This window comes from Arachis hypogaea, chromosome 14 (genome assembly GCF_003086295.3).
Source record: "Arachis hypogaea cultivar Tifrunner chromosome 14, arahy.Tifrunner.gnm2.J5K5, whole genome shotgun sequence".
NCBI classification, from domain to species: Eukaryota; Viridiplantae; Streptophyta; class Magnoliopsida; order Fabales; family Fabaceae; genus Arachis; species Arachis hypogaea.
This window is the reverse complement of record NC_092049.1, coordinates 130,517,831-130,534,637: the sequence shown is the minus strand read 5'-3', so window position 1 is coordinate 130,534,637 and position 16,807 is coordinate 130,517,831.

Genomic DNA, 16,807 nt, shown 5'->3' with positions numbered 1-16,807 from the left:
GTATAGAGGAATGATAGGTTCTCTTATGTACCTTACTTCCTCTAGACCGGATATAGTCCATAGTGTGGGTGTATGTTCAAGGTTTCAATCTCATCCAAAAAAATCCCATCTTACGGCTGTTAAACGCATCATTAGATACATTAAGGGAACTTGTGATTATGGATTATGGTATCCTAAATCTGATGACTTTTGTGCAGTAGGGTTTTGTGATGCAGATTATGCGAGAGATAGAGTGGATAGAAGGAGTACCTCCGGCATGTGTTGCTTCCTTGGAAGCTCACTCAACATGTGGTCAAGCAAAAAGCAAGCCACAGTGGCTCTATCCACAGCTGAAGCTGAATATATTTCTGCATCTGCTTGCTGTTCTCAATTAATTTGGTTAAAAACACAATTAGAAGATTACAAATTAAAAATCAATAGTATACCCTTATTTTGTGATAATATGAGTGCTATAAACATTTCAAAAAATCATGTTCTGCACTCAAGAACCAAGCACATTGAGATAAAATATCATTTCATTAGAGAACATCTGCAAAAGGGAACTATTGATATTCAATTTGTAAAATCTGAAGACCAAATTGCTGATATTTTTACAAAACCCCTCTGTGAAGACAGATTCTGTACCTTGAGAAAAAGTTTGGGAATGTTTGATTTAAGCTTCATTAAAAATTTGTGAATTTTTTACTCTGTTCAGTTTTGTCTCGTAGGTTTGGACGAGATAAAAATGCAGGCGTGATGGAGGAGCTATGATCAAGGGGGAGGCAACGCAGATTTAAATTTTATGGGCCCCACCTAATAATTCCTGACCCCACTTTGCCGTTATGGTAGTTATCTCTCTATGCAAATAAGAATCTTCTTCCTGTGTCATCATATCTTTTTGAAAGTGGTTATTGTCAAATCAAATCCCTCTCTCCATCTAATCCCTTGATTTAAGGCAACAACTTTTCAGATTTTTTATTTCAAAAATAAAAAGGGAAATCATTTTTGGATAATAACTACACCATAATGGTCATTAACCGTCCACTAATGGTCATTACTTCCACCAAATTCTCTCTCCAGTCCTCATTTAATGTGTCTCTCATCTTCCTTCCCCCCACTCAATTCGGTTACTTCACCTTTCATATTCCACTCTTCCATCACCATGAAAAAGAAAACCGCGCCAAGAAAGAGCGAAAGAATCCTTCTCTCCCAAAAACCATCAACCCCTCAAACCCACACTCATATTCACATACATTCTACTTCTTCATCTTCTCCCTCACCCCCAACCAAGCACACCGAAGCTATGAGGAAGAAAGTAATAGCACAGAAGAGTTTCGGAAGAAGAAGAAGTGGGAAAAATAAGGAGCCCCGCATTGAGGAAGAGGAAGAATCTCATACCTCGCCCACTCATTCACCACCACCTTCATCACCAAAGAGAACTACCCCAGAAAAAGCTCACAGAAGACCAAGGAGTTTGCACTAAATGACACCACCAAACCTCCAAATTTGGAATCCTTGGAATTCAGAAACAAGTATGGCAAGACTCACTCCCACTTTGATCCGAACAGATTCAACTCTTGTACCTCTTTTGAGTTTCACAATGAGGTTATGGAAAAACGTCATTTGTGTGCAACTTACCTTGTCAGTCTCGACACTCTCACTAACAAAGGCATCAACATCTCCTCTCTGTTTGAACTTCTCAACTGGAAGCCACTTCTTCTCATTCAGAAACCAGTCTATCCTGGCCTAGTCCAAGAGTTCTACGCCAATATGCGACTCATTGACGGCACTCTTCATTCCTATGTCAAAAGGGTTCAAATAGCCCTTGATTCTGAGACCATTGGAGCGGCCCTGGGCTTCAAGGATGAAGGACCGCGAGCCTACATGGTAGACAAATGGGATACACAAGTCGGCGTTTCATACAAAACAGTTCTTCAGCACATTTGCGAAAATCTTTCTGGCTTGCATGGAACGATTCCAACCCACAAAGCTCTAGGACCAGTCAACTCTCTGCTTCACCGAATCATCACCCATATTCTGACTCTCCAAAGCGGCTCACACAACCGAGTAACATTTTCTGAATGTCTCATATTATTTGCTTTGGTTACCTCTACTCCGGTATCCTTTGGCTATATTATGATTAGGCATATGTGGGATTCTGTTAGAAGCACCAAAAAGGCTAACCTGCCTTATGGTATATTTTTAACTAGAATTTTTGAATACTTTAAAGTTGATCTGTTGAATGAGGCAGTAGAGAATAAAGTATCCTCAATCAGAGGAGGAGGAGCGACTAAGGGAACCAAAGGAGGCAAATATGTTGCATCGGATAGTGACAATGAGACCCGACCAGAGTCTTCCAAAACAGTCAAATCCATCAAAGAAATTTTGGGTGAATTCTCAAACATGGCAGACATGATGATTCAATCTCACAAAGGGGCTCGCAAGCAAGCCTCTTAGAGCGAGAAAGCTTGGAAAAATTGCAAAGAAAGGGTCGGCCTGATGTTAGCAACTCTTAAGGAGGATCTGGGCGATAATAGTGAAGAAGGCGCTGAGGACTCGGCTTTTCATCTATCAGATGATTGATGACTGTTGTTTTATGTTATTTGATATTGGCAATAGGGGTGAAAACAAGCCAGGCCAGGCCATGCTTTGCTCTTAACAGGCTTGGCCTGTCATGTAGTTGATTGGCCTGAGCCTGGCCTGTAGTGTCATGGCCCGAACCTGGCCATGACTGGCGCTCAAGGGACAAGTCCCTCAGCAAGCCAAACGACCAAAATTTCAGAAAAACGGACAGAATCTCCTCTGTTTCTAGGACCTTACCAACATGAATATTAATTCCCTGTATCAATAATAAACATCCATTTCCATAGACAACAACAACAACACATTCCAACTACATCCATAACCACATATATCCAAAATACGCATCATATATATATATATCAAGTTGATAACTAGAGTATATAGTTAAATCCATAAGTCTTACATAACTAACTTATAATTACTATATAAACAGTTCGAGATTCAAAATAGCATAATCCACACGAGGATCCTGCCTGTGACATATGGAGCATTGACATAATCTAAATTTTGAGCAAAGGTTCCATTACATAATACTTAACCCTTGGAAAGAAGAAGGGCTCACCAAAATGACTATGATCTACTGAGGGGCAAGTGGAATGGAACCTGGAATGACTCCTGTATCTGAAAAACATGAGAATATAATAGGGTGAGTTTTGCAACTCAGTGAGCAAACATTATATCTATAACCCACACGAGACAATACAAGTTTTACCATGAAAATTTATACTTCTTTTCAGAGATGAGGAATCCATATTAAGTAACTATGCAAATAAATAGATAAATAAGTAAGCAGAATGAACTGAAATGGGAGTTCTCATTCCAAAAGTCAAATCAAATCGAATATTACACATCTAGGGCGGCTCCACCTCTAAGGGTAGCCCTTTCCTCTAGTGTGCCCGTACGGTATAACAGATCCAACGTGTGGCCTACACGTTGGGCTAGCAACGCCCCTGCTAGCTGAGGTCTGAGTTAGATGCATCTAAGTTAACGTCATAACCGCCGTTAACTACGGTTTTCTAGTCAGAGTCTCCCAAACCAATCCAAACCAAATCATTTATAACAAATCTCTAATAATTATAACATATTACTAAAGTTTCACGAATCATTATTTATTTCAAAAATTCAAAAATCACAATAGTAAAATATTTTCAAACTCTAAAATTAATGATTCAACAAAATATTGATAATAATATATTAAAAAATAATTATAGATATAATATCCACTCACAACTTGATTCCAAAGAACCGGAAGCAACTCTGAGCGCGTCAACGAGCTACCAATTGATGTCCAATAATTCTACAACTCTAGAAATAGGACAATAATAATATTTGTGAGCTACTAATATTGTCAATTAACATAATCTTGCTCACCTTGACAAAAGCCCCAAATTTTCTAACCCTAATAACCCTAATTCGGATTTATACATACCCATAAATATAGAGATGACAAGAATTGGGAATATGGCTAATTATTGAGTCAAAGAGTTACCTTAAAGCCTCAATAATAATTGGAACTCAAGGATTGAATGGTTCCTTCACTCATTAAGTTGAAATCACATGATTTGGAGGTTTTGAGAAAATAAGATTTTGAATAAAAAGAGGTAGAGTAGAGAAGAAAAGAAAGCAAGATGATAAAGGTGAGTTTGATGATATAGGGTGGTTGATGCAAGGAGAAGAGATGAGGAATTGTAGTAGAGAAGGGAAGAGAAGAGAGGATTTTTAGTGTTGTTGTTAGGAAGAAATAAAAAGAAGAAATGAAAGAAAGAAGGGGAGTGTGAAGGAAGGGGGCACGGAGAAGAGAAAATATATGTTTAAGTGGGGGCATGTGCCCCCCACGTGCTCTCCCCCCTTTTCTTTTCTTTTTTTTTTTTCTTTCTTGTCGGTTACTACATGTAGCTTGCTATTGCCTTTTTTTAAAATACTAAGTCTGGCCTGTTATTCAACCTGGCCTGGCCTGAAGCCTGTTAAAAGGCCTGCTAATTTTTTTTTTTACAAAAATAAAAATATTATCTTAAAAAAATATTTTTTAATAAACATATTTATATATAAAATGTCATATTTAATATTTATAAGAATTTTTAAACTTTAAAATATATAAAATTATTTATAATTAAATATAGTAAATTTAAAATATCTCATTATTTTGTTAATAATAAAAAAATTATTTATATATATAATTATATATTAAAAGGCCCAAACAGACCTGACAGGCCAGGCCAGGCTAATTAGTGAGCCTGGGCCTGGCCTATTAACATAATAAGGCTTTTATAACAACCTGAGCCTGTGCCTATTTTATAACAGGCCAGGCCAGGCCAGGCCAAACACAGGCTAGGCTGCAGGCCCCTGGCAGGCCGCCTGGCCTTTTTCCACCCCTAATTGACATGATTAGGCTCAATCCTTCTTTTGTAGTAGCATGACTTGATACTCACTGCTTCTTGACACTTTGACTTATTTGGCATCTTATGAATATTTTGTTGTATTGTCAATGCTTTCTTGCTGCAGGTACATAATGCCCCTTGATGCCAAAAAGGGGAGAAAAATCCAAAATTGAAACTAAAAAAAAAAAAAACAGGGGATGAAATTCTCTTTGAGAATTCATGATCACCCTTGTTGATGATAGATAATGCATTGTGAAAATGCATTAGGATTATGTTTGATGATGTGTTGTTACTGCCATTACTTGATGATTATCTTGAAATATGTGAATTATCTTGATTGATGATTGAATTTATTTTTGGCAGTTCCTTTAGTTTGAAATGATGAAAATTGCTGTGTTTGGAAAGAATATATCATATTGATGAAAAATATTTTTCTACCCTAACCATGATTGCTCTGATTTAGTGAAAAATATTTGAACAGCAAAATCATTTTCCAGTGTTGTTTGAGCAGAAAATCAAACCTGTGATAGCAAATAAGTTTTGTATATCATTGAAATCTGCTCATGAATCAAGCATTCAACATTTCAAAATTAATATGTTGAATAACATTGTTTTTTTTTTTGAAGCTTGATTAAATTATTACAGGTTAGTGCTTCCCTTGGTAAGAATAGCATATATCAAGGGGGAGCCATGTGACATTTTGAAAGGGGAGAAATTCAATCTTCAAAGGGAGTACTCATACTCATTTTTTTAAATTTCTTTCCATTTCAATTTTAATAATGTTTGTCATCAAGGGGGAGATTGATGAGTTTGGAAAACTCTAAGACTAATATTTGTGATGAACAAACATTATTACTTTGATAAATAGCAAAAATATTAATTCACATATGCTAATATTGATTTTAGTTATGCAGATTTACTTGGGCCAGAAAAACAAAAGAAATTGTAGCAAGCCCATGTTAAAAGCAACATTCAGCATCAATACAAAATTTCTTACCTCACATGGCTGAATTGGTTGTTAAAATAATTGGGCCAAAACTCAAACATTATCATAAGCCCAATTAGTTTGAATCAAAATTTTATTGGGTCAGATTAAGCTACCAAGTCCAATTTCAATTTTGATGAATGTTTCCTTGCATGATCCGAATCCAAAATGCATCAGGAAAGCAAATGTTATCATTTGCCTCATGCTTTCCAACGGATTCCATACTTCACTTTGGGATGGATTTCAAATTTTAATATGCAAGCATTGGAAACATAAGTGAGAGAATATGTGTGACATGATTGATGTGATCAATGCAACACGCCACTCAAGCAAAGCGAAGTAAAAGCAAATCACATTAATTTGTTTTATTTCAACAAGTTGCTTTTACTTTAACTCTACATTCTCTCTCATCTCTTTCTTCTCTTCGGACATTAACAAGGAAATAATGGAAGCCATGGAAGCTACATCTACTCACCGAAAAGAAGATAGAGCATGCATCAAGACCATCGAACTAATGATGGCAAGAAAACATAACAAAAGAAAAGTATGATGTGGCTAAGATCTACATCACTCTTGGTAAGATTCTGTGATGAGATCTTGGCTTCTTCATACCAAAAATGGTTGATGAAGATTCGGCCAGCAAGGAAGATCTTTGGAGGATGGCTTGTCTTTGATTCTGCTCAACCACCACAGGAAGTAGCCAGAGTGGCGAAATGATGGTAGAGGCAGAGATTGAAGCAGATGAAGTCATCATCATCATGAAGCATCAAGGGCCAGAAATCCATCTTGGAGAGCAAGCCAAGGATGGAGAGCTCAGATTGATGAAGAGTGATGACCAAGGAAGGACTAGAGGTAATTGCATGTTGGGTTTAGCATGGTTATCTCTTCTCTCTTTGTGTGGCCGAACCGGTTATGTGTGAAGGAAAAGAAGTTGGCTTGGGTTTTTGGCTTCAAGTGTGGAGGCTTCTCTCTTCTATAAAAAGGGAGAACAGCCACTGTTTGGAGCAAGGAGAAAGTTTGAGAGTGCAAGGCACAAAATTCTCAGAGCTACCTGAGCTAACAGTTTTCTCTTCTCCTTCAATGTATTATATTTAGTATTTTTCTGTTTAATTTTGTCATGTCTTGAGTCTCATGGAAAAAGGCAAACAGTGAGGTTTGTATGAAAAATCCATAGAGCGGAAAAAGGCAGAGAGTGCAAAATTAAAAGAAAAAGCCATAGATGTCTTAGAGTTCCTTTGTTCATCTATGTTGTGTTTCATGATTCTGTGGGAATCCCCTTGTAAGTTGGGTTAGCACTTTACACTTTGTAATCAGATTGATTATAGTGAAATCCCATCATGTTTGTGATGGAGACTGGATGTAGGCTGCACTGCACTTAGCAGCCGAACCAGGATATATCTGGGTGTAATTTTCTTCCCTTCTCTACTCCATTTCTGTTTCTACTGCATAGGAGCAAAAACAAAAAATATCTCGTGTCAAGTGACGAGACAAAAAGAAAAGTCTCATGGCTAGGGACGAGACAAAAGAAAAAGTCTCGTGTGAAGTGATGAGCTAAAAAAAAAAAAACAGAAAAGTCTCCTCTAAGTCCAGCAAGTGTTAGCAAGCAAAAAGGGGGCTAAGATTCAACCCCCCTTCTCTTAGCCACTGAAACCATCATTATGTATCATTTTTGTCCCTAACATTTTCGTCTTATTTAAGTCCATAGCGTTTCAAAATCGTCTCAATTTTGTCCCACCGTCAATTCTGTCAATAAATCTCTAACGGCAGGACAATATTGAGCCAATTTTAAAATGTTAGGGACAATTTTGAGACTTATCCAAAACGTTGAGGACAAAAATGATACTTTACTTTTTATTAAATAATATCAATCTAAATTAGAATTTGATTTTTAAATAAAAGAAAAAAAAAAGAAAAAATTTTCTGCAACGGAAAAAATATAAATAAAAAAAAGGTGAATGACAATTAAAGTAAGATTAGGGTTAGATAAAAGTTATATAATTTGTTGTTAAATTGGTTGTTTGAGCTTGTAAGTCGGTGTTAATTTTTATAAGGACATTTTTGTCTTTATAAAATTATCTATAAGAATATTTGATAAATTAAAATTTAAAATCATATTTTCTAATTCATTTAAACAAATTTAATCCTAAAATAATTTTTATTGTTTAAATTCTAGTTTTATGCATGTAAACAATGTCAATACCAAAAAGATATTTTTGTCTTTTTATTAATATTTAAATAAATATTTTATTATTTTTAAATTAATTTTTAAAAAAGATAATTTTATCTTTTTAAGTTTAAATATAATTTTTTATTTTTATTCTTTTTAAAATTAAATTAAATTTCTGATTCAAATTAAATAACTTTAATTTTAAAAAAAAATTAATCTTTTAAAATTAATACTTGACTTTTCAGTTTTTTAAATCTTTTATAATAATGTTATAATGGGCTTAAAATGGCCCAAATTAAAATAATAATCTTAGTCTAAATAAATTTTAAATAAAAAAGACAAAAAGAAATATAAATGGTAACTTTTGTTTAGTTCTTTAAAAAGAGTTTTAATACTCTAAAGTTTCAAGAAGCATTGAATCAGGCATCGTTTAACTGTTAGTTGTTTATGAAACTACTATAAGCAGTTGAGTTTAGTTTTTTTTTTTTTTTTTTTTTTTGGCCATTTGAAATGCTATGAGGTCTATAAGTATCACACCCAAAATGAATTATGACTGGTGTTCATGTACAGGGAAATTGTATTTAAATATAAACTAAATAAAAGAGCATAAATATTTTTAATAACTTTGCGAGTACTAAAATGAATAGTTATATATTATTTTAACAAAAATATAAAATAAATTAATATGATTGAATTTTGTCTGTGATATATATAAGAATGGATCCAGAAATATTATCATGGGTTAATAACATATATAATATTAAAAAATTATACAAAAAATTATATAATGTAAAATGTATTACAAAAATATACCGATAGAGAATATATTTTAAAATACAAAAAATATGTATGTATTTTTTATTAACAAAGTAGTCAATTTTTCGTATCATAAAATTCATCAATAATAGAATTTTTGTCAAATTTTTTTGTAATTTTTTTAATATAATTAAAAGACAATTAGCAAGAAATTCATCTTTCATTTTGTTTCTGAGTTATTTTTCACAATATTTATAGCTGAAAAAGATCTCTCAGTTGTAGTAGTTGAAACATGGAGAATCAATACCAAATGAATCAAGAATGACGCTTACAAGAAGAAAAAAATTCACTTTATGAGATTTGAAAAATTTTATTTAATTTAAAAATATTAGTAATAATATCTTTTCAGATTTTTTTAAATATTGTTACTTACTTTTTAGATATTAGAAATCATTAATATTTAAGTTAGATTAGACTTTTATTTATATTAAACTACATATTAAATAACTTTTTTAAGAAATTAAATCATACTTAATAACTTATTACTATTAATTTTCTTTTAAAAAAGCTAGGGGAGACCTCCATTCGCCCCCTCTCCTCCCCCGGTATGTCCGTCCCTGGATATATAGAATATACAATGTCTAAAAACTTAAAAAGTAATAGATCACTATTTTTAAATAAAAAGACTCACATACTCAAGTATTTATTCTTAAAAAATATTTAAAAAAAACGAAATGAATTTTGTAACTCAATTACTAGACAATATATTTATAATCTATATGAGACCATATAAACATTATTATTAAAATAATTTTAATTAAAAAATAATAATTCATACTAATAAGCAAATCAATAAGAGAGTTCTCAAGACAGAAATCAAATCAAATAATGCACACTTGGACGGCTTCACCTCTAAATTCCACCTCTAAAAGGTAGTCCTTTTCCTCTCGTGTGTTCGTACGGAATAATAAATTTAACGTGTGGCCTATACGTTAGGCTAGCAATGTCCTCGCTAACTGAGGTTTGAGTTAGATGCATCTAAGTTAACGTCATGACCGCCATTAACTACGGTTTTTAATACGAGCCTCCCAAACCAATTCAAAACATATAATTTCAAATATAACAAATCTTTGATCATTCAAATATATAAGGTATCGAATCAAATCAAATGATATTTTCTCATAAAAAATTCTTTCCAATCATACTTTTCCAATCATAAGAAATTTCAAACATATTTCACAATTTTAAAGTAAGTGAGTACCAACAAATACTTCAATGCTTCAAAAATATATATTCGAGTAAAATCAAATGTTTTAAAATGATATAAAACTTCATCAAATATACATATAATCTCATAAAAACATATAGTCTCATGTGTATATTAAAATGAGCTTAACAAGGATAAATATTTAATTCTAATAAATCGATTATTCAAGCTAATTTAAAATTCTTTTATAGTAATCTTTGTAAGTATAATTATAAGTTCAAAACCCTTTATATCAAAATAATTATAAATATAAAATTTACTCATAATTGGTCCCAAGAGACCGAAAAAACTAAACCTAGAGTGTCAAGATAAAAGGTAAAAAAAGTTGAAGTAAAATGAAATAAAAAAGTACAAAATTTAAACTGGAGTTATAGCAACAATTTCAATTCTCACTACAGCAACATCAACAACAATCCTAATGACAACAACATAGGACAACTACGATAACAATGATAGCAAATCCAACAGCCTACTAATCTTATTTTAGTACAAAATTGAAACATGAAAGTCAACCTAAATCATAACTTAACAAGATAACTGGCTATTCAAATGAGTTTCAAAATTTCATATGCATTTTTGAGACTGCATCTATGCATCTCCTCCGTGTTCATCATTGGAAATGTTGATTCTACTTTCAATATCCAACCATATCAGCTTCTAATATCTTTTTTCTCAATTATAAACTTTGAAAGTTTTTTATGATTTAGAAAAAAGAGGTTAAATCTATAATCTTTTTTAAATTTGATTAATTAATCTTCAAATTAGAAAATAAAACAGTGCCTCTGTTTAGACTGCGAGATTAATTATGCAGTAGACAATCATTTTGTCTTATAACGATAGAAAATAAAAATAGAATAGGGAAGAAGAAAATAATACAGCCATATATTCTAGTTTAGCTATCTTGTGCAGTACATCCTACATCCAGTCTCTACCATAACAGAAGTAGAATTTTAACTATCTTTTTAAATATTATACACACCAATTCTCAAGGATTCAACTTAATCCTATCAAGGATAAATCAAGCTTCTATCTAAACTTGACTTGACTAGGTTCACTCCCTAGACTCACAACGCATTAAGTGCTCACCCAACTTAACAAGGAATACCTCTAGGTACAAGAATTAAAACAGAAATACATTCAAAAGAGATTAGACATAAACATTGGCTTTTCTTTTCAGGTACCTCTTTTTACCTTTTCTCTCTATTGCTTTTTGTTAATGTCTCACTTAAATGCCTTTTTCCACTGAAGTGAAGCAAAGGAAGATAAAATATATAAACAAAATATTCAATGATAAACTATGAAGGAGATGATGTTGAACAGCTCTAAAACTATAGGATGAACCGGATTCAGCACTCTCATATGTAGTTCTTCATCTTGGTAGAATGTTCTTTTGATGTAGAAATGAAGGTTGTAGAAGGTTTAGAGAAGGGAAGTTGAATCTATGACCTTCTTTTACTTTAATAAACTTAACCCTTTAAAACAAACTTGCAATCTGAAACTGTTTGAACTCAGCAACGAAAAATTTATGAAACAATTTCATTTTGTCTCATGAATATCAGAAAACAGAACAGAGCAGGGAAGAGAAAAGCTGACACCATCAAGTATCCTGGTTCGGTTGCCTTGTGCTATGCAACCTACATCCAGTTTCCCCACAACAGTGGTGGAATTTCCACTATAGTTAAAGTATTACATACACCAATTCCACAGGATTGACACAATCCTTTCACACTCAAGTTCTAACCTAACTTGACTTTGGCTATGCTAATACTTAACTCTTCACTCTTAGTGCTAACCCAACTAAGAAATGGATACCTCACAGGTACAAGATACAAGACACAGACTTACCTAAAGAAATTTGAAATGACTCTAGGCTTTTCTCTCAAGTGTATCACTTAGCCTCTTTCCACTCATTGGCTTTTACTTGAGCTCTCTCATTATGCCTTTTCACTCAAGAAATTACAGAAAGATAAACATTGAAAAGTAAATTACAATATGTAAAACATGAAGGAGATTGACTTCTTCAACAGCCTCTTTGCTATATATATGTGATAAACCAGATTAGCACAACTCTGATTTAGTTCTTCATTCTGGCGGAATGCCTCTTTGAAAGAAAGCACTGTCTAAGTTGATGAACTCTCTCAGAGATAACTTCTCAGAACATACACCTCAAGAACACTGGTTATCTCTCCTTGGCTTCTGAATGGTGAACCAACTTCTTTTGTATCTCCTTGCATGTTGCTAAATCACTCTCCCCTAGGACAACCCTTGAGCTGTGTGCTTCACCAATCTAGCCATTCACTTTCTTCCATTAATCCTCAATTTAGGTACTTTTGTTCTGACTTTCTTTGTTGACCGAAAGCCTCAAGATTGCAAACACAAAGTCTTTTAAAGGTGAACAAAGATCTTGGCCATTGAAAAAACTACTTGGTCCCTAAGACATAGTTTTTAACCGTAGATGCACAGCAGTGAAGAACAGAGATCAACTTTTTCATGTATTCCATTTTTGGACTGGCAGAGAGATGGGAAGAAGAGAAGAATGCAGAATGCATGTAATTAAAAATGGGTTACCTTTGACCTTTGCTTTAGCTTGATTTGGTTTGATATGGTTGATTAGACCTCAACCTCTTTTTGCTTAACCTTCTCTTTCTTGCTTCTTTAGTGAATAGCTTAGGGAAGAAGCTCTCTCTCACTTATGTGATTTCTGACCAAGATGAAAAGTGAACGTTGCTTTTGGTAAAAGCAAATGAGAGGGATCAGCTTGGAGTGATGGATACGGGCTTAGATTGGTTTTGATTCATGCAACCCGTTTGGCCTATCTATTTTCATTTCTTTGATTTCCTTGGGCTATTGTTGTTTTTGTAGCCTACCAGCCTTGTTTATATTTTCCATTCACTTTGGGCTGCTGCTTTGTATATCAATTTTGGCCTGCAATATTTAATCATAAATAATTAACATTATTTAGATAATTGCCTAAAAATAATGTTTGTCATCATTAATTAATTTAGTTAATTTCTTAACTCAACAAGAAACACTATCCAAAACGTTGAGCAAGAACAATAGAGAAGCTCTAAATGAAACTTTGATTTTGGTTCACTCTCTTTGGACAAACTGAAGTTAATTTTTTCTTTTGTATGGAGTACTGTTACCAACTCTAGGGTTTGCTGAACTAAATCAACACGTTGAATCTTGAACCTGATGAGGTCTTTTCTTTCTTTCGTCAATCAGACCAGAAAATCAGGGATTGAGAAACAGAGGTGAACGGTGCCGACTTCATTGGTAATAGATCCTCAATGGGTTTGACGAATCAAAATTATTAATCTTGTACTTTGACCGCAAGTTTCAATATTAACCATTGATTCACGGCAGAAGAAAGTAGACTCCATTTTTCTTTTGTTACCCAAAATGCTTATGCAGAAGGAAGGTGGATTCAATAAGTAATTAACTTGCATGTTAATGGAAACCTTTTTCTTTTGATTTAGTTTAAGTTGAAGATTTACTTTCTTTTTTTCTGCTTTGGTGCTTAATGAAAAAGTAAAGCACCATTTTTCTTGGTTAATTGCTTTACCCGAATTGTGCACCAGCAGTAGCACATTATCTTTTCTTTTTCATGATGCTAATGGACTAGGTTATGTATGAAGATAGGTTTGATCCACTTACCAGCAGTCTTCTTCCTTTTTTTTTTTTTGGTCAAGTGAATTGAACATCCCCTAATTTTAGGCATTACACCCATGTATTACACTCACACAACACACTTACACACATTACATGGGTACACACCATTAACATGGTTTTATATTCCTCCATGAGAATTTGAACCCGGTGCAGCTCTATGTGAGGCAAACAAAGTTGCCATCTGACCCAGGCCTAAGCTGATTTTGTCCAAATAGCAACACAACGGGCTTATTGCTCTTTTTTGTTTGGGTTGCACAATAAAATTTGGGCCTGAGATGGTGAGGCTCTAATTTCAATAGTTTGTGGAACTCTTATTTTCTTTGGTTAAAGATCAGCAACTTTGTTTCTCAAAATTACCACTATCGGAACTGATTTGAATATAGTGTAGCCAGTAACAAAACTTAAAACAAAATTTTGGGAGGGCCATAAATTTAACATAAAAAATTAATAATAATATTTATATCAAAATAAAATTTATAAATATAATTATTCTTTAAGCAATGAATTTTTATAATGAGAAGCAAAATAGCAACGTATTTTGCATAATGAAAGGCAAAGCAGCAAGCAATGTGTTTTTATAGTATTTTTATAATAATAATTTTTATTTTTTATTTTGTTAGATCATCTTTTTTTATTCTTATCTTTTTTGTTAAATAATTTTTTTTGGTTAGATAATTTTTTGATTTGATTTTATTTTATTATTAGATGATTTTTTTTATTTTTATCTTTTTTTTTTAAAATCAAATCAAATCCAAAAAATTATCTAATAAATCAAAGTTGAATTGACGTGTTGCCCAAAAAAAGAGGAAAATCAAAATTGAAATAAGCAGGGGTAATAAGTTATACACACGTGGGTAATGATTTTTTTATTTTTTATTTTAAAATTTTGATATGTTGTGACCCACTCACCAAAAATTATTATGTAACAAAAGTATGAGATAGAAATTGAATTTGGATACTTTAAATTATAATAAAATTAAAATATTTAAGTCAGTTGAACTATTTTTTATTTTTTAAAAAATTACTACTAATTATTTTATAAAAAGTTTGGGGCCATAGCCCTCTTTTGTCTGACTTAAGCTCCGCCACTGTGTATATCATCAATGAGTCTCCATGTATGTTTTTATTGGATCAAAAAAGACAGCAAACTTATGGCTCCATTCAGTGTTCAATTAGTCCAAAATAGTTTAGTACATTTTGTCAATTTCAACTATCATATGAGCCTGCACATTGCACAATCGACACTCACATCAAACAAACTTTTTAAGTTTTCAACCCAACCAAATATATATTTATCATCACAAAAAATATAATTATTGTTTCCTAAACTCAACACACCCATTTCCTCAATGAATGCTTGTTCTAGCATCTTTTATCTTTTCTTCTTGGGCCTCTCAGTTTCCCCTCTGTTCAAATGCTCAATTTCATCAGTATGCACCCAACATGCAGCAGAGCTCAATATTTTTGGTGGATATTCAACATTGATATCTTCAAATAACAGCTAAAAATGAATGGCTTTCCGAGTTTCTTGATCACTTAAACAATCATTGGTCATACAAAACATACACAGGTGATAACCTTGATGATACCAAATAGGAATGCTGCTGGTTATGACTCTATCACCATTGCCAATGGCCAAACGGAGTGAGAGGGAAAACCAGCGTTTGGAAGGCCGCACTAGGAAACATAAAGCAATTCCTAGCCTTTCACTTGCATGGCAATGATGTAGGAAGGGGACTAATAAGCAGTTACTTTCTTGTAGATGAACAAACCATGATGGAATATTCGTCCCTGGAATCACCATTTGCAAGACCTCACCAGGGCCTTGGCTAGTTGATGCAAAAACAGAACATGCCTTTGATAAATTATTGAAACTGCGTGTGTCCAGAGAATCACAACACCATGCTTTCAGTTCTCTTATACTTGAAGGAAGCTCGGGCATACTTTGAAGCCTTTTGCAACCATTTAGGCTAAGACATTTAAGCTTGGGAAGTTCATGGATACTTATTGGCAAATTAACAAAATGGTTGCCTGATAAATCCAAATCCGTCAGCGATGGAAACTGTCCGGAATCGCAAGGGAACGACTCCTCAGTTAGACAACAATCTCGTAAGTCAAGGATGCTTAAGAAAGGTATAACTGACACAGAATGTGGCAAATCACAAAGACTTGAGCACGAAGAAGCACACAGAATTCTGAGGGACTCTAATTCATGAGTACTGTCAGGAAGGCAAGCAAGCTTTTCGCAACCTCTTAAGTCCAATTCAGATAGGCCAACTAAACATCCACGTGATATGGGAAGGACAGATTCTGCTGGTGCCGCAGAACTTCACTCTGGGTAAGCAAGCCGGGAATGAAGGATTTGAGTATGTGGTGTTCAAAACAACTGATTGGGTTTGCGCCGGGAAGAAATTGGCGCTTTGGAACCGGTCCGAGAGTAGTGGAGGCGGTAGTGGTAATGGTGATGGCGGCAGTAATGGTGGTAGTTGCCTAGTTGGAGAGGAGAGAGGTGAATTTTGCAGGGGAAATGGTGATAGTTATGGAAGACAAAGAAGAAAGAGGAGGAAGAAAGAAGAAAAAGAGAGGGGTATTTACAGTTTTTGAAAATGACTATTTACTATGCAATGCTGTTTTTACTTTTTAGCATTGTTGTGTTTAGTAATAATTGTTATGTTAACAAAGATTAGATAGTGTTCATACCTGACCATCGCTAAGGCCCAAGTCTAAACGAAAGACCCAATCCAAAGGATTGAGCCTCACTCTACACGACCTTTTTCCTACGAAGTCGGTTCTTACCACGACTTGCTCTGAAGAAGTCGGAACGAAGATTAGCTAGCAGATCAGTAACTGCTCCTAAAATCTCTCTACCTACTTCCAGGAGCCGTATCTCAACTTGATAAAGGGACGATTATCCACCTTAAATGGCGGAACTACTCCAACGGTGGTTATGGGTTTACCCCTATAAATACACTCAGGTATCTAAGAAGTCCAATATTCTCTAGACCTGTTTTACTCCCTTG